The sequence below is a fragment of the Oryzias melastigma genome, linkage group LG3 (assembly GCF_002922805.2).
Source record: "Oryzias melastigma strain HK-1 linkage group LG3, ASM292280v2, whole genome shotgun sequence".
Lineage (NCBI taxonomy): Eukaryota > Metazoa > Chordata > Actinopteri > Beloniformes > Adrianichthyidae > Oryzias > Oryzias melastigma.
Genome location: NC_050514.1, coordinates 23,939,672 through 23,966,104, shown reverse-complemented (window position 1 = coordinate 23,966,104; position 26,433 = coordinate 23,939,672). Strand labels below are relative to the sequence as shown.

Genomic DNA, 26,433 nt, shown 5'->3' with positions numbered 1-26,433 from the left:
AAAGTTTTTTAGGTTGTTTAAGAGTTATGCTAATATTTACACGCTAGCTGTTTTGGCTAATTCAGGCTTTTTTCCTATTTTTTAACTATTTTTTTCAGATACATGCTAGCCGTTTTGGCTAACCTACGTTTTTTCTCTTTTAGTTTAGGCTATTTTGGCACTTAGCTTATATTTTAGCTGGCTATCAGCTTCAGCATTTTCAGCTATGAGCTTCAGTGATTTCAGCCATCAGCATTTTTATCCATCAATTTCATCATCTTCAGCTATCAGCACTACCGTCTTCAGCAGCCAAACTCAGCTTACAACATTCACACTAGCATCATCACAGGTAATGCTATAAATCTAGTTCATGCTAAAAAGTTATATGGTTTTAAAAATTTTGTTTCAGAGTGTTCTATAACTGTTTATCCTGTTCGACTTTGGGAGTGTTTCCTTGTACGATCGAGTTCGACACCCCTGCTTTAGAGCAAACTGCAGCACACAATACTTCATTTATTCACCTACGGTTTTCAACACTAAAAAACTCAACTAAACAGATGATTCACGTCAACATGAAGTCATTGAGCGGTTTCTTTAAGGATTTCATAAACTCAAAAATCTCAGATTTCATGTTTACGCTGCAGCCCTCAAAGTTTACCAGCAAGATAAAATTCAGTCTGATGTTTTTGGTTTTTTTTATCCCAGTGTTTACGGGGTTGTAATCAGCATCTGGTGAGATATGCCTTGAAAACTAACAAGGGAGCTTAGCTTTAATTTTGTGGCTGTGTGGATAAATTGGGGGTAAAACTTAGAAGAAAAAAAAACGTTATGATTCGAGTTTAAAATGTGCAGAGAAATTCTGCTTTTTATTAAGTATGAGCCAGTTTCCTTGGAAATTTGTTTTAAAAAAATGACACAGCTTCCCGTCTGTTTCAACACACATTACACAACTTTCAAGATGAGCTTTGTGGCTCATCCTACTGAACATGAAATGGAAAATTCAGTTTCCAAGATGTTTGCGCTGTTAGAGATGTCTCAGTTGTCCTTTCAGTTCTGTTTTTTTCCTCACTGAAATTTCCATTTAATTTAGAAACATAAATTAATACATTTTTGGGGCATTGGGTTCAAACTTTGGAATATACAAAGTAATCTAAACTTTAGGGAGCTGCTGTAAGACTGTGAATCATTAGTTTTGTAGTGATCTGATTCAATTCACAAATTACGATCAATGATTTATAACTTGAACCAAAATTCTAACTATTTAACATAAATATGTTTGAGCGGTTTACTTAATAAATGAAAATGTAATTAATAACTTTTGTATCACCACCACATACCTTTATTTAAAATAGGAAATCAGAAGCAACAAAACATATCAGACAAAAACACAAAGATTTTGAAAGAAAGAAGTATTTTTTTCACTTTAAAAAACTTGAAAGTTTTTCTGTTAACTTCAACACTGAAAAAAACATAAAACATCACTGTTGTTTTGCATCATCTTACAAAAAATCCTGAAAATCTCCACAGATTTTCAATCAGCAACGCTCAAAGACAAAGCAACATCCAAATAAAAACTAGACAATACCACCTAGCAAACACCCACATTTATAAAGTAACTCTTATGCAACCACATCGCAAACAAAAGTCTGTTTTAAGATAAAAGTTTCCTAAATTGCAAATACATTGTTTAGTTTTAAAAATACAGCTTTCACAGTTGCAAATAAAAATATTAAATGTTTTCTTTCACATCTTTTCTGCTATCAAAATACATTTTTGCGTTTACAACACAAATGTTTCAGATGAGTCGTCTCTCATTTCGCTTTTTCCCCATTTTTGTATTTTGCGTTAAGTTTCAGTTTAGCATAATACATGTGCTACACCAAATAGCCAATCACAGCCAAGAGGGTTCATGCCGATTGGTCTATTCTATCTAACAAGTGTTAAGTGAAATTTTGATCTCAATGTTGTGGCACAAAGATCCCTTCATACACCGTAAAAAAAAAGTGATCCATTTTCAAAAGTTCTGTAACTCTTACATTTAAATTTTTTACTTGTCATCAAATTAACGTTTTGGGTTGATTGGTTTACTCAACTCAAAGAATGAATTGATAAAAACTAATATTTTTTAAAAAATACAATTGCAGCTTTAGAAGGATTTTTCACAACATACTTAATAAAACAAAAATTATTATACTTTTTATTATGCTTTTGAGTTTTTCAGAACTCATTTCAGTAAACTGAACTTCAGTTTTTTTTACATTAGTAAAGTTCACGAGTCAACACAAATATTTTCTTTTTCCCCCCAGGAACAGATTTTGAATATCCGAGTCTTCAATTATTTATTACAGCCATGAGTTAATAAACCTTACTGGAAGACACATGCCAAATTTTATTGTTAACACAAATCTTCAAATCAAACAAAAATTTAGTTTCTTTCAATCCATATCCAAATGTGTTTTTTGTGTTTCAATAGTGACTACAAACATAAACTAGAAATCTGAAAGGTTGTGTTTAAAGCTTTACAATTTCCAAACCACTTAGCAAACTTTTGTCTTTGTTTAACGAAAAAGAGTGAGACCAATTACTATTCTGTTTCCGTCTCTCCTTTTGTTTAGATTCCATACACATCTTAACACTGGGAGTTTATTTTCCCATCTTTACGACACAGAAGGAGATACCTTCAGGGCTTTTCTCACGGATTGCAGCATCACATAAAATGCTGGCATGTACAAGTCAAAACCAGTAGTATTTTTCCATGACATGAGCCAAGTTAACCCTGGACCTCACTTTATCTCTGATGATCTTAAACGTTCCGTGTTTGCTCAACATTTCCTCATTTTGGGGAAACCTGAATGATGAAGACATGAACTGACTGATCCCGTTTCTTCTACGATTAGGAACTTGATGAGAAAAGATCCAACAACGCCGGCTTCTGTGATGCTGCACCATTCCTTGTGTCTAAAGTATCCTCCCAAAGGAACCATTATCTATAGGTGTTTAGAAACTAAAGCACTAAAGAGCAGGAGTGTTTCTAGAATCGCTGCGATGACTCCCAGACGACCTTGTTCTAATTTGTATACGGTGGCCAATAAATCCAGCAACAAAAGAAGAGGGGAGCAGAGAGGAGCCCACGGCCATCTGGAGGGACAGGACCCTGCTGGGATCCAACAACTGAACCTTTGATCAATCGGAATACCCAATAAATAAAGTACTCGCACATTTACAGCTTTAATGACAGCTGACTTTCTTGGTCTGAAGGCAGAGTTGTTGGCAAAGGACTCTTTTAGTGGCAGCAGATATCCAACAAATGTTGGTTTAAAGCTAACCTGAGCTGGTGTTTGACGGGAACAGACATCTGAAAAGATCAGACCAAAGCAGTGCTGGAAAGCCCAAACCAAAACTGCTCTGTATCTCAGGTCGTTCCACAGGCAACAACAAACTACAACATGCAGGCACGTGTTAAAGTGACACCACTGATGAGCACAGACTGTGGCTGGATTAGTCCTGCAGACTCAGCTCAAACAGACTGAATGATTTTCACACATTTCATCTGGTTTGGTTTGATTTCATGCATGATGCTCTCAGAAGTTTACCAAACATTTTATGCAGATCAAACTGCCAGGAATAATCGTGGAGTTCCAGCTGCCGTTCACTGGGGGAGGGTGTTGTGATCAAAGTGGTGTTTGTGGTGGCCTGTGTCACTCACGCACTTTATAGGGCGTTTTGTGGGAGTGCCCCAATCTACGATTCTGGAAATTTCCCAGAGGTCTGTGTGAAAAAAAAGTGGCATCGCTAAATTGGTGAATATAGACCACAATGCATTGCGTTTTTACTTCGGCAAATGCAGCGTTCCTTCACTGTGTTGCGGTTGACCGTTTGCTATCTTAGATTTTTTTTTTTTTTTACTCAGAGCAGTTTTGCAGTTTCTTTCTTTAACAGCTCTCTGTGTTCTGCTTGACGATTGACTGTAGACCTCGTCAAATCAGTCTCCTCTGTGTCATGTCTCCCAAACACACAAATCTTCGATCATAAACAAACTTTTGTTTTCTTATATACTCATCTTTCTAAGGGTTTTACATCTAGAATCCTACTTCATGGATTTCACCTATTGAAGGTTTTCTCTAGAACGTAACCCACACAGTTAACAAGGAAACACTGTATTTGCAGTTTTGTGGGAGTGTCCGAATCTACAGTTCTGAAATCCAGTGCCCTGGAAATTTCCCACAAGTCTCAGCAAATAACCAGTGTACATTGTACGGAGAGAAAATAGACTCACCCTGATTTGTGCGAAATTCTTGATTTGTGCGTAGCCCTGGAGGAGCATTGAGAATAGATAAACTTTAATGTTGAGTGCTTTAAAAACGCATATTTAGACTTTTTTTATATTAAGTTTCTGCATATCTGTTCAATAAAAGGGGAAAATGTCAAGTTTTCACCAGATATTTTTCAATCTAAGTACAAAGCAGCTGATAAGAAAACTGATGACCCAGCAATCTTACACCATTTAAACGCATCACTTGCGGGTGAATCTTTTCTTTCTCTGAGACATGAAAAGAGACTCGCATCAGATTTGTGCGTAAATGCAGTTTCGTGTGTCCATAACAAGCAATCCTTGTGTAATTTTTAAAGATTTGTGCATGTAGTTAGTCTAAAGCTGTTGCAATTTTAAGTTGTGCATGTGTTAATTGCATTTTATATTTTTTGAATGCTTTAATTTTTGTACTTATGCACAAAATATAGTGTTACAAATCAAGAATTGGGGAAGCACAAATCCAAAGTTATGCACAAATTGGGGTGAGTCTATTTTCTCTCCATAGAATCGATGCTAACGAGATTAGCGAATATAGACCACAATACATTGAGTTTTTTCTTACCGTGAAGGAGGGTCTAAGGGCAGGATACCCAGTTTAGCTGAGTCTGTTTAGCTTAGTTTTTGCAATTGTTTATATTTTATGACAGACTCTCTGCTTTTGTACAATTACCGTAGCCCAATGACACAACTGTTTTGTGAAATTGGGCTATGCAAATAAAATTGAATTGAATTTTACTTTGGCAAACAGATGATATCTGGGGTACAAAAACAAAAAAAAGTATTGAGTGTATGTCAAAGTTGAATTAAAAAACAGACTACACAGACTTTTCTTGTGTTACGGAGGGAATTTGGACACAGACTAAGATTATCAACAATCATCATCCAGACAAACAGAGAAGCTACATCTTGTTGTCCAATGTACAGTTTGGTTGACACTGCAATGGGAAGCCCTTATAAGGCTTTTCCTAAATTTTCTGTGGAAGCATGAAATGTCTCAGTCTGAACAACATTTGTTTTTGTTCCTTCTATCTCAAAATGAACAGATCTGTCTGTTCCTACAAAGGTATGCAAAGGCTTTAAATCCAAGCTGGAACATCAACCCTGAAACATTCCCTCTGATGGTCCTTCTCATGCATGTTAGGACAACAAGCATGACAGCCCCACTTATGTCAGCTGGTTTCATGTTAACAGGAAGTATCTTTACGCAAACCTCAATGCTTTTCAGATGTTAACAAAAAGGAAGGAAAACTCCTATAGGGGGAGGGGGTCCTACTCTAACACATTGGTAGATCTAGGAGCCTTTGGGACGCTACTGTACAGCTATAACACGGAAAACAGCAACTCAACACCCCTCTATTGACCTTTCACTGACTGAAAAAGCTGATACTGCCATATAACTATGGAGCCTTTGCACAGCCACCACCAGGAAACGAGCTAAATAAAGTTCTGGGGCAGATATTTGACCTCTACACATGAGCCTGGTAGGGGTACCACACGGCTGAGATTATCTCGTGGCTTAAGGTGCCAGCAATAAACTATTTTTCTTGCTACACAATAAAAAAAAAATCAATAAATAAAGAGAATATTCTATTAGATAAAACAGTCAGAAACCATAAAATGTGCATTAACGGGTGTTGGATTACAACTTCCAGCTTATTTCCTGTTTTCATTTGGAGTTTGCCAACAGGTGCTGAAAGAAGAGAGACACTTCAGACGTTGTTTTTTATGTTAACCTGGAATTTGTTCATTTAAATTTGTTCTTTTGAGTGCTGAGAAATAAGGAGGAAGTTGATTCACTGTGGTGAAGGGAAAATCCAAAAGTAAAAGAAGTATTTGATATAAAATCCACGTCTCTTCCTCCTCTCCTTCATCAAGCAACACTAGTTCAACTTCCTTTGGGACCCTGTCAGAGAACAGCAGTGATGGCGGTCATTATTAACCCAGGCCTCAACCGATCCGGTATGAATATCATAGGTCTGATTTACACGATTGATAAAGATTTTACGTCAGACGCCCTTCCTGACTGTATTTATCCATGCTTCGGACGGCACAATGGCGCCTGGCTTGGTCAACCTCGTGGCTCCATTTTTTATATCAAACACTTTGAATACAACTGCATCACATAAAGAACCTCACACATGTACATGCTAAACAATTCTACTTCATGTACTGACATCACAGTAAAACAACGTTCAAACATCTTCCTAAACTGCAACAAAGACAGATTATCTCCAGATTATAAGATTGTGAACAATTTGCCCTTCAGGTTTAAAGATGTTCTGTTAACATGTAAGACGTCAAGATGAAACAAATGGAGATGCTTGAGAAGTAAAAACGCACAAGTACTTGTTTATTCATCTGAAGAGAGCCTGGATGTACGATCAGTACTGCCAGGAAAGGCTCTGCAAAAGCGTGAAGAATTGTCATTAAATGGTTGGGCCCGTTTTATTTTATTAAACCCAGTCAGCTATTCTTTTTTCATTGGCAATTTTTATCTGTTAGATGCAACATTTCAAAGAGTTGCCGGTTTACATCTTTATTCAAGCGTGCAGCAGCAGCAATCTGCTCCTCCGTGTAACAGTGAAGGGTGAACCTGGTGCCATATTGCTCAAAGGTAGTGAGTCGTTAACCTTTCGGATCCACCACAAGGCCCCCCATTAATACCTGCATCTGCTCAGAGAGAGACGGGATGTGACAGACAGACCGGACGATCCTCTCAGTCGGGTCGTGGCGAGTTCACTGGACAGAGAGCTAAATGAATGCCGGCCATTTGGCCAGGTTGTGCTTTGTGCTCCGAGTAACTCATCTCTGACAAGTGGATCAGTGTCATGTTTAATCTTTGGCGCTGATTGAGTCACTTGTGGGGATGCAGACTCAGACATGAGGCCTGATTATTTCCATTCATTAGCTTCTTTGTGTGTACATCCAGTTAAGAAGGAACAGCACAGGTGCATGAGTTTAATGAAATAAATTCAAGACTGAATTGATCCAATTGGTTAATTTTTTTATTACTCACATCTGACCATACAGAATTGCTATCACAATTTATGATGATTTATCATGTGATCCTGAAAAGACCCCAGTGGGGGGGCTGTTGAGGCGGAGACTGCCGCTGGGTCCATCATTATAACCCACACATCTACCGGCTGCTTACCCGAGAAGCAGAGCTTGATTGGCCCACATGTCTAACAAGGGAAAGTGGGTGGAAGAATACAATTTCCCTTCAATCAATGGGAGACTGTGGCAGACCCATTTCATCACGGTGATGCATCATCTTTACAGAAATATAATTTAGTTGCCTAAGACATTATTGTGTAAATGAACTTTGATTTCCATAGCTTTATTGTAAGTACAAGGTTTACTAGAGAGGAGGAAGTTTCAGGAATATTATTGCCTTCTATAAGTCTATTTAAGCTTTAAAAATCTGTTTAGATTGTCATTTGTGGCTGAAAATGAAAGAAGTTTCATCTCTAAAATAATATGTTGGCATTATTTAACTGTAAATCTCCTTATTAACTTACCTACAAAGATTGAAGATGAAATACTTCTAGCATAAAACAGCAAAGGCCCAGATCCACTGATGATTTTACTGAGCAACTCAGCAGATGACAATCTCATTAACAAACATCTGACTGTGTTATATAGAAGAAATCACTAAAAATCATATTTCATCATCTAATAAAAAATATTTTGTGACTGATTTAGATACAACAAGGTTCCATTTTGAACTTTGAGTAGAAACATAAGTCACTGAAGTGAAATCAGCGGACTAAGTACCCGCTGAGTTTGTACAGCAAGCAGGACAGTCTCCGATACTTGGTTCAATTGGCAGAGAAAACCTAAAGAGTTAAACCACTTTTGTGAACAGGAGAAATTCGTACTCCAGACAAAGAAAAGTCGTAATCAAAGGAGAAGTGTTAAATGTAGAACTAAATGTTGTATTCATATTTTTTACAGCAAAGTTTTGCACATAATATAAATGTGTGCACAACTTTGTATTTATGAATTCAAATGATTCTTTATGAACACTTTTTTTTTAAGTTATCTTACCCCATAGATTGGACTCTACAAATGTTCACATGAAGTCTCACATCTGATTAAAAAATTAAAGATTTGAAGAAGTGGACTCTGTGCAAACCAAATGGCGTGTATGAAAGGACTTTACATGAAAATTAAGAAGTCCCAAAAAAAAAAAAATTGGTAGACCAATGATCTATGACACTTGAATGAATTAACATAAAAACATAATACTATTTTATATTTAACCTCAAATTTACAAACCTGCTCAATAGAGTTTAAGGTAAACCTACAAACATTACTTTGAGAGACTGGTTTCAAATCTGTCCAAACAAGTCACATGACCACACCCACCGATTACAGTCATCTTTATTTACAACAATTAGCTTAACACAGCTAACTGTTTCCATGCACTTCATCGTTGAGTTTTACAACACAATAATAAGCAATAGAAATAGAACAAACTATGCAAAGACAAACAGCACAAAGCTTTTAAAAGGACTTTGTGATACTTTATTGTCCTTACTGACCTGCATGTTCTTAAATCAAGAGGACAGAACAACCTCTTTTCTCAGGGTCAAAAAGTAGTGCTGTTCCTAAACGTCTTTGTAGCACAGCTCCACGTGCTGCACTTTCAAAGAAGATAGAGCGCCACATTATAACCTTTAGCGAGCCCCACCTGGGAATGAGGCATAAGATGCAGAGAAGAAGTAGGTTTCAGCTGAGAAGGCTGCTCCAAACACCAAGAAGGCCAGACTGCTAAATAAACCACGTCTGAAATAAAAATAAATTGTAAGCAAACCCCAAGCAGCCGTCGAGTAATTGTTTTTTAGAGATTGCCGTAAACTCAACTACAGAGAGACTGGGTTTGCGCAGCATTAAAGCATGAATCAGCAAGTCTGGATGAGGACACTCAGTTATAAAAAGTTCAGACAAAAACTGGACTGGAATAGCGTTACAGGCAATAAAGGTGCTCTTTATCCATCACAGCATCAACAAGAAGTGACAAATGTTCAAAGGGGAGATTTGTCACCTCATGACAAGATTGATTTGTTTTTAAATAGAGATATGAAGAATCTAGAAATGACATGGGGGTCTGTGAAATTTCAAAAACAGAAACTTTAGAAGCAGCTTTGAAAGAATTTCTATAAATTGATATGTTTCTGATACAGTAAACAACACAAGAACAGAAAACTATTTGTTCAATTAATTAACAATCCATTTTTGTATTAGAACCCATCAATACAAAAGGAAAGAAATATTTACTGGAAACATGATTGCTCTAAAATGTGAGCGGATGGTCCCATGTCAATGATTGGACTTCATTTCCTGCACACAACAGGATGCGTCATGCAATACCAACATGAAAGCAACAGAAAAACTCGTAAGTGGCCAATTAATAATTCATAAGTGTGATCCCAGATTGATTTATGAGCTCCATGACTTTCTACAGCATGTGTTATTAATTATTCACACAATTATCTTAGTGTTGATGATGCTTTAAAGCCTCCTGCTGTGGCATCTCCCCGGTGCATTGCAGTACATAAATTCGATAATGACAGCTTCTCATAATCTGAAATCAAAAACGTTGGACATAGTTGACAAAAAAAAAAAAAAAAAAAATTTCTCCCACAGTTCCACCTCCCACCAGCGAATTCAGAACTGCCTCTGGTTAAGTATGACTGATGCAAAGAGGTCTGACTCCACTCAAAAGCATTATTCAGTGATAAAATGAACTGCCAAGGCTGCTAAATCCTTCGGAATCCGCTTTTTCAAAAACCATAAGTGTTCAGAATGTTAATCTGCTTCTGCATCGTCACACACAGAAAAAGCGTCGCGGACAACTTTGACACAGACGCAGCATGGCAGCAACAAGTGGTCAGGCCGGGTTTTTGACGAGCTTTTTTGACGAGCTTTTTAAGAAACATCAACAGTTTTCATGTTTGGATGGAACAGAAACGTTCCCCAGAAGTGACAACCCATTAAAAAAATTGTTAGCATGACAGATGCTAATTTCAAACCCCATTAGAGAAGATACAAATGTAGAGTATTTGAAACACCAAGATAGTACATTGCTGTCACTCTAAAGGCACTTTCTTGGACTTTTTAGGTTTAGAAAGCCTGAAATCACATTTATAATCATAATAATACATTTCTGAACAACCAAGGACACTTTACAAAAAGATGAAAAATGATTAAGAATTGGACTCTGATGCCATGAAAAGGAGATATCTGGAGAACTGGAAAACGAGGTTCTTGGTTCACTGCAAGCAAAGCCTGGAAACATTTCAACAAATGTGAATCCCAGAGGATGATGCAGCAACCACAGGGAAGGTGAATTAAAAGGAAAATATAAAGTTACATAAGCAAAGTGCATAACAGTTACAGAAAAAAATAGCTCCTAGCAAGAATCACAAAGTGCAAATCATAAAGAAGTTAGGATTTTTTTATCTGAGGGCTTTAAAGTGCAATCATATATTGATTTATGGTGAAAGAAGTGTTTACACAACAGGTTCTCAACTTCTTCCTTAAGTTTCTATTAACTTCCTGGTTAAGCTGGGCTTAAATTTCTTAAAAAGTGCATAATCATACTAACTAGAGGTATAACGGATCACGGATAAGCTGTGATCCATATAGATCACTAGCACAGTTTGGACCACACGTGTACAGCGGATCACCGATTGCTGACCTGAAAAATTATCCAAACGGTGTATTTTGTGAACCGTTACCCCCCTACTACTAACAAATCAATTTTCCAATATTTTTTTTCAAGGCAAAACAATATTTTTTGAATATTTTTTTATAAAAAAGCTAAATTGCTCTTTGGAATAAATAATAAATAATAATATTTGATCCTGAAAATCCCGAAAATCCTGAGTGAAAATGCTTTAATACATGATGATGTGTGACAATGCTGGACTTTGTGCTCAAATGTGAAGTAAAGCTAACCAAAGAAAATTACATTTCTATTTTTTTGTACAGTGGTCCCTCACTTTATTGCTAGTCACCTTCCAAAGTATCACAAAGTGCAATTTTACATGACCTTTTTTTTTAGCAGTGCAGTGTCCTGATTGGCTGTTGACATTCTCGATTCCCTCTCATCTGTGCCGTGGCTTCAGTATAAAATGCGTTCAGTTTGCCAAATCTAGGATCTTTGATTTAATTCTATAATACTGGACCTATTCTTCTATAATGGTTTGAACTTTGGTGGGTCCTGGTGGGTCGTCTGTCCTCCTGCTCCTGGTCGTGGACTGCAGTTCTGCTTCATCTGGACTATGGACTTAATCATCACTCGTCCCTCAGCTCTATATGAATGAACTCTACTCATATATGCAGTTTTAGCAGCTAACTTTTCTTTAACCGTTCTGGTATCGCCTGTCCGTCCTGGGATGGGATCTCTCCCTCATGTGGGAATCCCTAAGGTTTCTTCTTTTTTTCCTGACTCAGGTTTTTTAGGAGTTTTTCCTTACCGCGAGGGAGGGTCTAAGGACAGGGATGACCGTTCTTTATAGTCTGTTTAGTTTTTACCTATTGTGCATATTTTATGACTCCATCTGTGCATCTGTAAAAACTACAGGCATGAAGCCCAATGAGGCAAATTGAATTTGTGATATTGGGCTATATAAATAAAATTGAATTGAATTGAATTTGAGACTTCAAATAAGAGACAAAAGTGAATCATGAGGAGTTTTCAGACTTAAAACAACTGGAATTCTACTTTGCAGATTTCACATATCACAGGTTATTTATGGAACACATTCCTTGCGATAAATGTAGGAAGATTTAGTTAAATCGGTTAAATTAAAGGCGTTCATTAACCCTACTCTCACAAACATCTCTTACTTCTTTCATGCGTTCTTCTGTGATGTATGAACTGGGCGCTCTTCGGCTTGCGTCAGTGCAAAAAGGATCAACGACAGCTTCTTTTTTTCTTTTTTCCACCCAAAGATAAAGCTGCGTGAAAAGGACTGTTGAAATGCAAAAGCAAAGAGATTTTCAATCCCACTTCTGCCTTTTCTTTTGAGGTTTCTGACTAGACTTGTCTCTCTGTGACATCCAATTCCGCACGCTACCTTTCCACGCTGCGAAGAGAAGAGCAAAGAGCGAGATGTGACACCACTTTTCAGCATAATCTAAGCTTCTGTCGGCTCACGGGAATATTAAAACTGCTTCTTGCATTAGTGAAAATACTGCTCCGCTTGGCCGGGCAGGAAGTAGTAATTATCATTTCAAATGAGAGACTGACGCAGAAGCTGGTAGAAGATAAGTACTTAAAGGAGAACTAGGGTCACCCCGGTCCCTCTGATATTATAGACTTGCTTGTGCCTCAAATTATTCAAGATCGTCAGAAAACTGTTAGAAATTGCTCATGTTTGCAAAGTGTCAATAATGAGGAATGCATCAATCTGTACCGAGTCTTATAGGAGGTACACAGCCAACGTGATAAAGCAGAGAAAAAAAAAAACTTTTTACGCTCAAACATAATTACCAGCAGACAGCAAATTCACTAGAAAACAGATTACACTAATCCTCTTGTATTTTTATTATGTGCTCATGGCTTAAAGAGCTCTACACACTTAAACCTGATGACCCATTTAGACTAATGAAGGACACCGACCAATGAGGAAATCCAGTCCATTAGAGCTTCAGTCTTTGGGTACGAACATAAAAAAACAAAACAAAAAAAAAAAGTTTCTAATTGCTTTTGTCTCCATTGTGGGTTAAAAATTTCAACACTCAATTAAAAAAAATGTGTCTTTTAGCTTCTAAATTTCAGTGTGATTTTGATCCCAGACATAAAAGCAACACAAGTCTGCAAAACAGAACGACGTCACACGTCGGTGGGCTGGAACTAAAGATTGTAGACTAACTTTGTGGCGTGACAAAAGAGAGTTGAAGATCCACAGTCATGTAATCACACAACGGAGGCCTTTGTAATGTCTGGATCATGCTGTGCTGGCAGTTCATTTGCCGATTACAGCACCAAATCTGAAGGCTTCACTGGCTGTGGCAGTCTCAGGAGTTACACATCAAGTTGAGAGGTGTGTATGGGGGGTGGGGGGGGGCACCATTAATCCCTGTGGTTAAACCACCGACATGAAGACTCATTTCTTTACATGATTTGACAAGCAGGGCAACAGGATTTCTAAAGCGTATCAGATGACTGAATTTGGTTTCTGGCCCTGGTTTTACCTTGTTAAACCCCAAATAAAAAACCACTTCAGGTAAAATTTGAGTTTTTTTTTTACTTTAAGCCCAGAATATAACTTTGTTCCCACTATTCATTCCAGGTGGAAACATGATACCGTTTGAGTCATTTGTCAGTTTTACGGTTCCGAAGCAGAGGGCTGTTTACTCCCCGTAAAACCTGTCCACTTCAAAAAGGAACAGCTGAAGCACATCTGGTTTGTTTACCGTCAGATCTGGGATCAGTCTGAGAGAGCAGCTCATGAGTATCAAGGAAGTAATAAATCAAATTCATCGTTCCCCTGGCCAACGATCCGACTTGTTTGAACTTTGACTCGGACCAGATAAGGAACATGAAGCCTAAAGTGCCATAGTCCTGTTGACTGGAGTTCAGCCTGAACATCTCTTCTGAAAAATTGACAATTTGGAAAGACAAAGAAATTTGTTGAATCCATCCATTGGTCCACCCACCTGCCAATCAAAAAGAACAAAAAAGCCTTTCCCGTCATGATGAACAAATGGCAGCACTAAAAACAAAAACAGCTGTTTCTCCATTTAACTCACCATCACAGTAGCTATGATTAGGAAAAATTAGAAATAAATATTTTATGAATGGTCAAACATTTCAAATGAATGTTAAAGTCCCACTATACATATACTGTTTGATTGTAAAATCATGTAGTCTTTTAATTATGATTATGCCATTTTTAGACAAAAATAAAAAAGCATATGTTGGTTTTTAGGACATATTTTCTGCAGAGCGGCAGGGGGTTATCAGAAATTCGCCACTGGATTGCAGGCGGAATGGTTGATTCTCGTTTTCACTGAGCAGTCCGGTATGGTCCAGTATTTTGAGCGGTTCCACTGCAAAACAGTACCGACCCGTACCTCTTGGGGGTCCCAATCGGCTGAAGGTCAATTGAATAGTGGAACGGGCGGTTGGGGCGGAGCCACTGTAGCCACCTGTCAACTCGCAGAAAATGATGACGACATTAGGAAGCACCGATATAGCGCTCATTTAAGCTTCAGGTTTTTACAGTTTCCTGTGTACTCTGTTGGTCACAAGTCTATATTGAAAATGGCTACAAACATAAAGGGTGCGCTAGCTGCACGCTAGCGGTCTACAACACACATGCACCGTAAAAACAAACCGCTTAGTGGAAGCGAGGCTTAACTCTCTCCTGCTAGCTAATAGCAGCTCACAAGTTCAAGCTAACATTAGCTTAATAAAAAAATAAAAATAAAAAATGTGAGCAATATCAGAGCTATCCTGCAGTACAGTTTTGAGTCGGACAAGGAAAACGGAGATGTGTTTGGATTTATTCGTCTACAAGTGGAGACATCAGAATGGAGCAGAGTTTGTGGCTACGTTGCTGCTACAAGCTTATTTGTCTGCTACCGATTTGCCGCTATTTAAATAAATAAATACTTTATAAGTACAATAAGAAATGCTTACTTTTATTTATACATGTCCTCCGTCATGAGAACAAGAACATGTTAAAAGCACAATTTTCATCTGAGCGGGTCTTTAAACGCTGAAATAGAAGGTCTGTGTAGGAGGACTGAACACAAGAGAGGTTACAATCCCTATCCTGAATAATTCCATAAAAGATTCATAAAAAACAACACATTTTCTTATTTTATGTCAAATATGTTCTTGTCTTTAACCTCAACAGAAAAACAGCTGAACTGTGGTTTCAATGTGACGTTTGCTGCAATGAGCCTCACGCCTGAGCTTCTTAATGTTCTAGCCAGAAACATAAATTCTCTCGCCCTTTCTGTGGATTATGACAAAATGTCCTGCTTTTCATCGAGTCTGAGCCAACTTTCTCTCCCGCTCGTGTGAAATGTAAACCTTTTAACATAAAAAAGCACCTTATTTTATAGTTATGAAAAGGTTCTCCACAAATGAAAAATCTCCTCCTTAAAACTAAAAAAAGGAGATGTTTGTTTCCCTAAACTTGAGAAATTGTTTACATAAAAATGAACATTGTCCTTTCATATCTGTGTTCAATGGATACATGGAAATCAAAGAACAAATTTGTTTCTTGACAGTTGAAAACAATATGAAAATAGGGAAATAAAAGAATTATCGAAGCAGGGAACAATCAGAACGTAAAAACCCAAATGAAATATAAGATTCACATATCAGTGGAGATCTGAGGAAAAACATTCCAGAACACTGAACATGTCTGTTTTTCATCACAAAAGTCCAAAAGTCACAGCTTATCTTTTTCCTCCACTTTCTTTCAAAACAACAGAAGGGAAAGAAGAAGACATCGGTTTCTCTCTGGAGAACAGTGTTACGCAACGCATTTTTCTATCCAAAAGACATTTAAGGGCCGACTTACAACGTCAGCTGGGGCCCCTGAAGGCCTCACGATTGGACTGTTCCAGAGTCCATCTGGCCTTAAGGACAGTACGACTGTTTTGGTAGCTGTAATCGCTCTGGTGACGTCCACTGGCCCGTCTAGCGGAGGTGAGCAACAGTACCGGCCCCTCCACTCGATAACAAGACGGTGGTGTTGTGAACATGAACCGTGATGGATCATCGACCAACATGGAGTAAACGTCAGCCTCTACTGTATTGGCGTGTGTGTTAACTGTGCCTGGCGATAAAGACTTTATGAGTGCATCATTTGGTGTGGTGTGAGTGGACCCCCAAGTCTCAGTTAAGTTAGTGATCCAAGACCCCTAAATGCAGAAACAAGCCAGAATGTGAACCCTGCAAACAAACTTTCCCAGTTACTGGTGTTTTACAAGCGTCAACATTATTCAGTCAATTCTTATTTATTTATAAGAATTTCCTGTTAAAAGGTTATCAGTCAAAGATTATTGTAGATGAAGCTAAAGCTTTATCACCACTACATGAAACCTGGAACAATCAATTCAGAACATGAAGAAAGCACGTTCACGTTTAAATAAATATGGGAATGCAAAGCCAAACATGCAGAATGTTTATCAAAATTGATGAGGTTAAAGTCCCACTCCAATCTATTAAAAACACTTGCAGTGGTAGATTAATGATGATTATGCTGCTTTTAGCCAAAATAAAAAAAAAAACCTTTTGTTTTCTAGGTCATAGTTTCAACAGAGCAGCAGGAGATCATTAGAAATGTGACCTCAGAGATGTTGCAATGTAAGCCCATCCTCATTTCCCAACATCAATTTACACGCTGCCCCTCTAGCTTAAATATAGATCAGGATTTATCATAAAAATAGAGATTAATTTAGCACACAAATCTAAAGTCCGCTAGCTTGTTGCTAATGTTTAATGGAATTTCCCATTGGATGGCTAATGCTAACGCTTGGTCAACGTAAGCATACATTGTTAACTGTATACTCACAGGCAGGAATTTTCCAAACTTTTAAGGAAATGTGTTTTAAATGATCAATTTGTACCATTTTTTGCTCATTATTTTCTTCTTCTTGATAAAAAAAAGTGTACTCCTATAGCATGAGCTCCACCAGGTGGCCAAACTGAAACGCCCTCAAGGAGAAGCAGAACAATGTTTACAGTGTTAATGATCTGAACATTTTTGTTAGAACTTCTCCTTTAGAGAACCCATAAAACACTGTTTGGTACCAACAATCTCATTAGTTCACCAATAAATTTTACAGTATGTGAACTATACCAGATAAAAATTATTGAAAACATATAGATTATCAATTTATTTCTAAACAGATGTGTCTAAATGTGTAAACCATGTAAACTCAAAATTGCATTGAATCAACTTGAGTGGATAAATAATCGGAATCGAATCAATCCAGACCCTGGTGAACTGAATTGAATAAATTCCAGAAATTATTGATACCCAGCCCTACTTACAGCCCCTCACAACCCCCAAAAAACATACATTGATCTATCAGTCTGCAAGTAGATACATCAGAACTGAACAAAGAGCTTGCAGCTTGCTGTTATAGGCCCTACATCACTCTTACTAGCTTTTCAAGCAGCATTTTATCCCATCTCAGAATGAGAATCCAATTCAGAATCATTCTTGTCACTACAATTGTAAATTGCAACAAGATTCAAGCAGCTTGATCTGCTCCAAATTAATGATTTGAATAAAGAAATGCTCTCAGAAATGCAGTTTTTAGCTTCACAAGAGCATGTTCAAAATATCAAAAACACCATTTCCATTTTCATCAGGGTGGGTGACGTAAAACCAGCAACGAGCCTCACCGAGCTGCATTTTAAATTGATGCCACAATAAAAGAAGCAGGAAAAAAATCTCATTTGTGAAAGAATGTCAGGCTTTGCAGGAAAGAGACCTTTAAAAAATACAGACTCCCAGTTTTAACCCCAAAAGTCAACCCCCCCACAGGGCTACAGGACCTGCAGGGCACACTGAATATGAATGGCCTTGCATTTGGCGGACAAAGCCACGCATGAGCTGCAGAAAGAGTACCTGCAAATTTTAAATGACTGAATGGGAATGTGGAACCAATAAAGCTAATCCTCAGTGTGTGAAGACCAAGTGTGATTTTTCTCAAGAACCGCCACAAATTCCTCAACCTGAAGCGCTTTCACTGCCAGATATTTGGCAGAACGGTGTGTAAAAAATCCTGAAATCAGATTTTACACTCTGTTCTTTCTGCGTGGAATACACTGAAATCTTGTTCTTTTGAGGTCGTTCACGCAATTCAGCTCGCTTAATGAAAACCAGAGAGACTGGCTTCATGTCAGCCGTGTCTCTGGGTGCGATCCGACTCCAGCCCTGCGCATGGCCACGTTCCCACATCTCAGCACGGTATGGGATGCTGCACAGGACAACACACCATCCCATCCGTTTGCACTGAGCAGTTCCAGTTACTGCAGTCACGAGATATCTCCAACCTTTTCAGATTAAAAGCTCCCTGACCTGCGGCTTCACTCCCCCAAACACGCTGACCACTCCTCAGGAGTTGTTACAGCAGGAGGACCGCTGGGTGGAGGCTGTTTGTTTTGAGTGCTTCAGGGTGTGGGTGGAGGTCTGTGTATGCCTAATTGTGAGTAAAACGAGAGGGAGGGAGGGCTGATGCTTAGCTAAGATGCTTTTAAAACATAGTAGAAAAGAAAACAACCTTGTTACAGCATTTACAGCAGGAGACAGCAACAGAAGAAGGCTCCACTGACCACTTACTGTCTGAACCAAAGGAGACCTATCAGTGTCATGTAAACAAAGATAAGGAGTTGGCTCTTTGTGCACCACAAAATGCTTTATTTGCCCCTGCAGATCTGGATAAAACCCAGATTTTATAGACAGAAATCTTTGAAATGAAGGGGTCAAATCCAGGGTCAGGGCATGCTTGTTTTGGAGACATGTGATATGTGAGTAATGTCAGACTCAGCACACTAAAACAAACCAGCAAGGAGGAGACAAGAGGAGCGACAGATAAGGGAGATGTCATTTGGAGGGGGAGTAAAGCTGGACAAAAATCAGATTCAGCTGTTTTTACTGATAAAAAGCTGATTTTCTTTGGACTTGATGGCCGTTAACGCACGAGAAGATGGAAAAAGTGCCCTGGAGCTTAATGAACAGAACAAAACATGAATTTTAGCTTTTTCCCCTTCATGTATGGAGCCAATAGGAACTGGGTGAGAGCTTTAAATATCAGCCTGCATGCGTCTGCTCTCCAAATACAAACCTTCTGGTTCATTTTCTGCGTTTTAAATGTGTCCTTCCACAATAAACCAAACGTTTTTAATGTTTTTTCAGATCTAGTAAAGGAAAAAAGGAGGTTTTACCTCTCCAACAACTACACACCGTGCGCCCCGCGTCTGCTGGTTGGAAAAGGTGTGAACCTTACCGGCGTGAGCGCAGCGCTCCGGGCTGCAGATGGTCAAACTGTCGGGAAACAAAGGAGGAAAAACGCCGAAATCCACAACGTGCGCGCGGAGAGGAGGATAACCGGGTCCGAGAGCGCGTCCGTGAGGTACACCGTCCAACCATGTGAGTCTCCTGTAGCGCAGAGGAAAAACGCTGCTCCTCTTCAAGCCCCAAACTTAAGCCCCTCCCACTGCACACGCGCCCTGTCTGCAAACACTCAACTCACGCGAGCCGCGCACACGCGCACGGATCACTACTAAGCGCCAACACACCACAAAGCATTGATGTTTTTGTTTTTAATACAAAGAATGACAAAGTTTTAGTTTACACGCTAAAGTTCTAAAGAAAAAAGTCACATCAAACCTCTGCTAAATGCATGTTTGTTTGTTTATAGAAGACAGATACTTCATCAATTAATATAACAATAAAATGCAAATATAAAACTAATGAATTAAACTAATTTCCATGTTTAGTCCCTAGACAGGTTGATAGTCCCTCAGTAAAAAAGACAATAAGCTAAAATGAACAGAAAGGACAACAGAGAAAAAAAACAGCAGAACCAGAACAACACAGATAGACTGATGTAAAGCAACAACTAAGGAAAAAGTCAACAAAATACAAGATAATGCATAGATACAATGAAATGGGTGGACATATATGACAGAAAAAACAATACATGTGTATATAGAGGTATGGTAGTAGTTTTGATAGAAGCCGAGATTTTTTAATTTTAGTAAAACTAACTTGTTTAGAAAAACTGAAAAGTTTTAAAACTGGAATTTTTGTGTTAAGAAAACTTCAGTGTTGCTGTTTGACAATTATGCCCACTTTCTTTGGATAAGATGAGATGGTTGGAGATGAGATAAGATAAGATAATATGAGACAAGACTAGAAAGAATAAGATAGGATGAGAAAAGTAATTTAGGAATTATACGGGAATACATTATCAAACAATATAAGAACAAAAAACACACACAGAGAAACCTGTTACACTAAATAACTGTAAAAGTTCTGAGAAAAAATGTTGAAAATGTAATAAAAGGGTATCTTGTTTTCTTTAAAACATTTGTTTATTTTTTGTTTTAATATATATTATGTTGTTGTACCATTTGCAAACTATTTTTTCTCATATGCAGACTTGTTCATTTCAAGTGATTTATATAAAAAAAGAATAGTATCACATTCAAATGTCTTTTGGAGCATAAAATAAAACATTGATGTCCTCTCTCATAACAGTGAACTTTTCTTGTGGTCTTGTCTCAAGTTTCAGCTCGTTTTTTCTTCGCAGGACTACCCTCCAGCCATCAAACAATGACTGACATCTGAGAGTGCCCACCACAAAGAGAATTACAGGGGATTATGTACAAAAGCAGAGACCTGAGGAGAACCAGAATCCACTATTCATGTAATCTCTTTTTCTTGCAGAAATTGGAAAGAAAGAGCTGTGAACTCAGTTTCCTCCTTGAATTCAAAACAACGGTAAGCGGTGGCCTTTCTGCTGTGCTGAGAACACGCCGCCAAAATAAAGATTATTTTATCCAAACAAGGATTAACTCACAGCACTCTTTACACCTGCAGGGAAGAGGACAGCATGCAGAATGAGTCCCCAGCTCTTGGAGTTTGGTGACCCACAACAGTGTAATAAATTCACCAGATATTTGGACTGTTTACACAAAGCTAACCTCAGAATGCTGGAGGCTGCATCCTGATGGCTCAGTTTGACAGACACTTGACAAGTTATAATCAAAACGTTGACACTTTGTGGCTGGTTTTGTGCAACTGCATCTCAAATGAGGCAAAGGCCGACATTTCCCTCCACACGCCCCTAAACTGGAAAAAACCAGTGACAGTTGGGGGTTAAATTTATCGTTTTTCTCTCCCTTTCCATCAGCTTTACTTTGTCTAGTCCTTCATCTACTCAACCCCAAAGTAATCCTTCAAATTCAACTCAGAATTACCTCTGTGAAGATGAAAATCATCCAACTTATACCAGAGACGGTCTTAAAACAACAGGGGTGGATCCACACGCTCAGCAGTAAGAACTCCTCCAAGAATGAGCCCTTATTAAATTACACTTCTGTTCTCTGCGCTCTGATCCATTAAAAAAAAAGCTAAAAGTGTGACTGAGAGATAATCAGGACAAGTTAGTCTCTTCTTCACAGTGGAAAGTGTGCGGAGACCTCACGCAGAGAGACTCACTGAGGATGAAACAAAAGGTGGTTGGTATCTAACCAGCAGCAGAATCCCTTCTGAAGCTGTCATTAAACGTCCTAAATCGGATGAATCATATACATCTCCTCACTGTAAACCTGAACAAAGGGAGCATGCAGAAGCCATTCATATTAAGGCCATGGCCACCCGTGGTGCTTTTATTGGGGTTAAGTGTATGACACACATTTGGGTATCTGGCTTCTTGTTTACCAACCCAAAAAAAGGCTCAAAGCAACATAAACGGCCTTCACAGATCCTATTTATTTACTTTAATAGCATCTCATTAATAAAAATAATTTAACTGTTTTTAGCCTTGACTTTTTTTGTTGTTTTCCATCCATTTTTAGATGTTTTTAGTGTCAAAAATGGTAAAGTGCGTTAAAACAAAAGCACAACACAAACATACAAACACAAATAGTGTGTGTTTACATGTCAATAAAGGTAGAGAAGGTTAATGAAATTATACATTTTTTTAAAATAAAAAGTGAGCACCAAAGAAGATCAAGTAATTATTAAGAAAATGTAGTAGTCTCTCCATCTCCTTGGAAGGCAGCCTGTGATATCAAAGAAAAAAGCCCCTTCCAGTTTTTTTTTATTTTATTTTTTTTATGTGGATGTGTAACCGCCTCCCTGCTGCTTCCCTGCTTTTTTTCCGAGGACATCAGAAGAAGGCTTCCATTTGCAGTGACAGGGGAGATAATTAAACAAGGGATTCTAATCATGTCCATCAATTTTCCACAGCCGCTGGACTCTGAGTGTGCAGAGGCTGGAGTCTGACCCAGCTGTCACTCTGCGAGAGTTCATGCCGACTCGGGACAGGTCAGCGGTCTGTTGCAGCGGAGAGGGGGCCAAGAAAGGCTAAGAATATCAGCAGCAGTCCATCTGTTTTATTGAACTGTTACTCAAAAAGAAAGCTTACCAGCACAAATCATCCACAGACAGAAATGTAAAGAAAAAGAAAGGGCAGAACACACCAGAGCCATATGATGTCTGTTCCTGATGATGCATCAGCTGTTCAATGGCTTCTGGGGGAAGGGTTGACATGTGGTGATAATTTGAATTCTATGGGATGTTATGAGATTAATGCACCTAAATGTGGTTTGGTGTTCCCCAGAGAGGAGAATGGTGTCAGTGCAGTTTAGATGAAGACAGCAGTGCGTGTGTTTGCTCAGTCTATACATTATCTTTGTCTTGATCTTTGCTTATGGTTTTGAAGCTGGGAGGCTGTTGGTGCCGCAGCAGGAGGGCATAGGTGAAGGTCCTGCACAGCTGCACAGCGGGAAGGGGGAATGAAGGGGGAGCGGGGCCTCCAGGCACAGAAAGGGATTTAATGAGGTTTAGACGATTTAATGAACAAACTTTATTAATCATGGTAGTGAATATGGTGCGGCTTTAAATTGGAAAAACAAGAAAATGATGAGGTTTTCTGTCTTTGTCTTGAGGTTTATTCTTTAGGGGTTTTCAGATAAATCTATGAAATGAACAGCTCAATTAAAACTTGGAATTCTGCCCAGCTTGAAGCTTTAGCTGACACCACTGAAACATATATACCACAATAACAAAGTTTGGTTTTATCTTTAATGTCCTGTAAGCTGTTCTAAAGCTCCAATTGATCTCTTTTTACCATTCACATTTTTTTTCTTTAGATAAATTACATTTATTGTAAAAAAAAAAAATAAAAAAAGAAGCTTTTTTTCAAGTCGAAGTCAGGTCATAAGCTGTAATTAGTGACACACACACACTAAAGTTACTCCACATCCTTTTATTTTTTATTTTAAGTTACAGCAACATTAATACACACAATCTATTATTTATATTTGTCTTGTTTATTTATCAGAGCAAGATTAAATTGTATTAGCATGCACATTTAGTTATTTAGTTTAGTTAATTTCTTTATTTTCTTAATTTTTTGTAGTTACTTCCTGGTGGAGGTTGGAGTGAACCACTAGAGACGGGAAGAGGGGGAACAGATATTATTAATTTAGACTTTTTGTTTATTTATAAGGCAACTTTAAGTAGTTATTTATTTAATTTATTTTGAATAAACATGAGCTTTATCAAGGTAATTTTCTGTTTATGTAAAACATGAACTTTTTGTGTAGTCTCCTCTCCCCGTTTGTGTCAATGGTTTGATCAGCCACTATATAAACCCCCTTGGAGGTCAATTTTGTTTGGTATCTTGTTAAATTGGATTGAACTCTGTTGAAACTTGAGTTTCATTTGAGTTATGTTCAGCTGACCTCCATTATAGGCTCAACTTTGTAACTTAGTAACATTTTTTTTGCAAATTTTGGATAAAAAATAAAAATAACCCACTTTTTACTTTTTGTTTTCTTTTTAACCTGTGGTTCGTTCTTCTACCAGCCGGTCCATCAAAGGGCTTAAAACTTCAGGTTAATATGAACACTTATTTCCCCATCATGCTCTCCTATGGGGTCCAGATGACCCGACCCTTATATTGATGTGTGATCCCTGCATGACAAATGTGGACAGGATTTTATGTCTTGTGGCGTCCAGATGACCCCACTTTTGATGTAATCATGCCACAAGGGTTAAGCCACTTTTAAGCAAACTTGTTACACAATAACAGGCAGTTCTTGTTTCTGCGTTCAGAGATTTCTTGTTTTAAGACCTGAAAGCGATGACCCAGAACTAAAAAAAAACAATGACAAACAAATGAACATTGTTCACAGGTCTCAAACCTCGAGTCTTGATTCAAGTCTCTACATGTGAGACTTAAGTGTGACTCAAGTCTCAAATCTAGGTTCCCACCTCTGAGGTGATGTCCAACCTCCCCTCATGCAATCACTTTTGTGCGGTTTACCTCTCAGAGTATCAGATTGTGGCTGTCTTTGAATTTGCAAGAATGAAATCAGAGGTGGGGCCGCTTGGTGGCGAATTCTCCTCTCACTGCAAGAAGGCTCTGGTTCAAATCCCAGAAAGGGATTACTTTAGGTTTCTGTGTTAAGCTTGAAGAGCACAGGGCGTCAAATGTCTAAGTGGTTCTGTGTTTCCAGCTCTCCCACAGTCCTAAAGGATGCTTCATTGGTTAAATGGTGACTCTAAATTGCCCCATAGGTGTGTGTACGGTTAATTCTGTGTTGCCCTGCAGGGTAACTCCACTGTCACCTTATGGTAGCTAGGCAGGTTCCAGTATCCCCTTGACACCAAATGGGAATAAAGTAGGATTAGAAAAGGGATGAATTATTTAGGGGTGGAACCTAACTTTGACTCAATCCACAGGAAATCAGGTGAACTGGGAAAAAAATGTAATTTGGATTATTTTTACAATTACAAGTGCACAGCTCTCACCTGCATAAAGTTAATTAAGTTTGGTCCAAAATCATTTCAGAGTTGTAGTAAAGTAACCGTACTTGTATTACACACTGCAATGAACACAAGAGTGAGATACATACACCATCTTCTTTACAGTCTTCTGACCAGTTAGAAGAATTCTAATCACAAACAAGTCCTCCACGAAGTAATGAAAAGAAAACCATACTGCATAGTGTTAACTGGGAAAAGCAAACTGCATCCACTGCTGTCTGACATTAATGTACTTATTAAGCTCTTTGATATGTTTAAGAAGTAGTGATGTCAATCCTTGATCTGGATGTATTTACATTACACTTTCCCTACAGCTTCTTCAAGTCCCAAAGCTTTAGAAATACATCTGCAACCCTTTAAGTCAACAGGTGACTGTATTTTATTTTGAGACCTGTTGGTACTGTATGATTCGCTTTGTGCTACAGTTAAAAAAAATCCATCCTTGAATCAAGTGCTCAGTAATAAGGCCAGTATTAAAAAAATAGGATAGTCTAAGCAGGGATAGGCTGGGATGTTTTAGTGTGGAGTTTCCTCCAGCTTCTCACAATCCAAGAACATGTGTGCCACAGGGCTCTGCCCTGGGTCCCCTTCTTTTCCTCATCTATCTTCTTTTCCTCATCTATCTTCTTCCCCTTAGGCACATTTTTCACCAAAACAACATTTTGTTCCATACCTACGCAGATGACACTCAGCTTTAAATGTCCTCCAAACCTGACTCCACTCCCTCTCCTCCCTCACCAATTGTCTCTTAGCAATAAAATCCTGGTTCACTTCAAACTTAACAGTGATAAAACAAAACTTCTTTTGGTTGGTACAAAGTCCACCCTCAACAAACTCCATAACTTTGACAATTCCTCCATCCTCCCCTCTCCTCAGGTAGAGAGTCTGGGTGTCATCCTTGACAGCATTCTCTCCCCACATCAATAACATCAACGAGTCAGTCTACTTCCACCTCCGTGACAGTCACCGTCTCCATCCCTCTCTCACGTCTTGATTATTGCAATTCCCCTTTGTTTTGATTCCCAGGAAAGAAAAAAAGAAAAAAAAACTCTGATTAGTTCCAAACTTGTCTGCCAGAATCATCAGTCAGACCCCTTCTACCCCTCACATCACTCCTGTCCAGGACCATGACTTATTCACCAGATCCACTCGAAGAAACTCTTTCTGACTTTTAAAGCCGCTCACAACCACGCCCCTCCATACCTTTAGGATCTCCTACCAGTTTCTATTCCCACCCGCTGCCTAAGATCCTCATCTGCCCCCCAGCTGGCTGTTCCTACCACTCGCCTCGTCACCATGGGGGGCAGCGCATTCAGTCACTCTGCCCCCCAGCTTTGGAACCCTCTCCCCTCTGACATCCAAAACACTGACTCTCTTCCAAGCTTCACAGTTAAACTCAAAACCATTCTCTAACTCAAAACCATTCTCTTTAGAAGATCATACTCCTGATCCATTTTTTAAAAATTGTTATGGATTTTAATTAATTTTTGTATTTACTCTTTCTATGGTAAGGTGACTTTGAGTGTCCAGAAAGACTTCTAGGTGTACTAGTTTGTTTGAGGCCCTACAACAGACTGACAACCTATT

At 38.5% G+C, this 26,433-nt stretch overlaps 1 protein-coding gene and 1 long non-coding RNA gene across 3 annotated transcripts in view; one reads left to right on the top strand and one right to left on the bottom strand.

Moving 5' to 3' along the window:
• The window catches only part of sema4bb (sema domain, immunoglobulin domain (Ig), transmembrane domain (TM) and short cytoplasmic domain, (semaphorin) 4Bb), a 68,630-nt gene that overhangs the window by 39,775 nt on the left and 2,422 nt on the right, over positions 1–26,433 (bottom strand). Inside the window, exon 1 of one of the 2 annotated variants that reach the window (XM_024295665.2) lies at positions 19,289–19,507. The exons of the other annotated variant lie outside the window; for it this stretch is intronic. The gene's annotated coding sequence lies outside the window, so the exon portion shown is untranslated. Of the gene's footprint in view, positions 1–19,288; positions 19,508–26,433 lie in introns of those variants that run through there. 2 annotated transcript variants of the gene reach the window in all.
• LOC118598394 lies at positions 18,782–19,640 on the top strand. The gene is made up of 2 exons (XR_004947498.1): positions 18,782–19,076; positions 19,198–19,640. It is a non-coding gene; the product is annotated as an uncharacterized LOC118598394 (long non-coding RNA).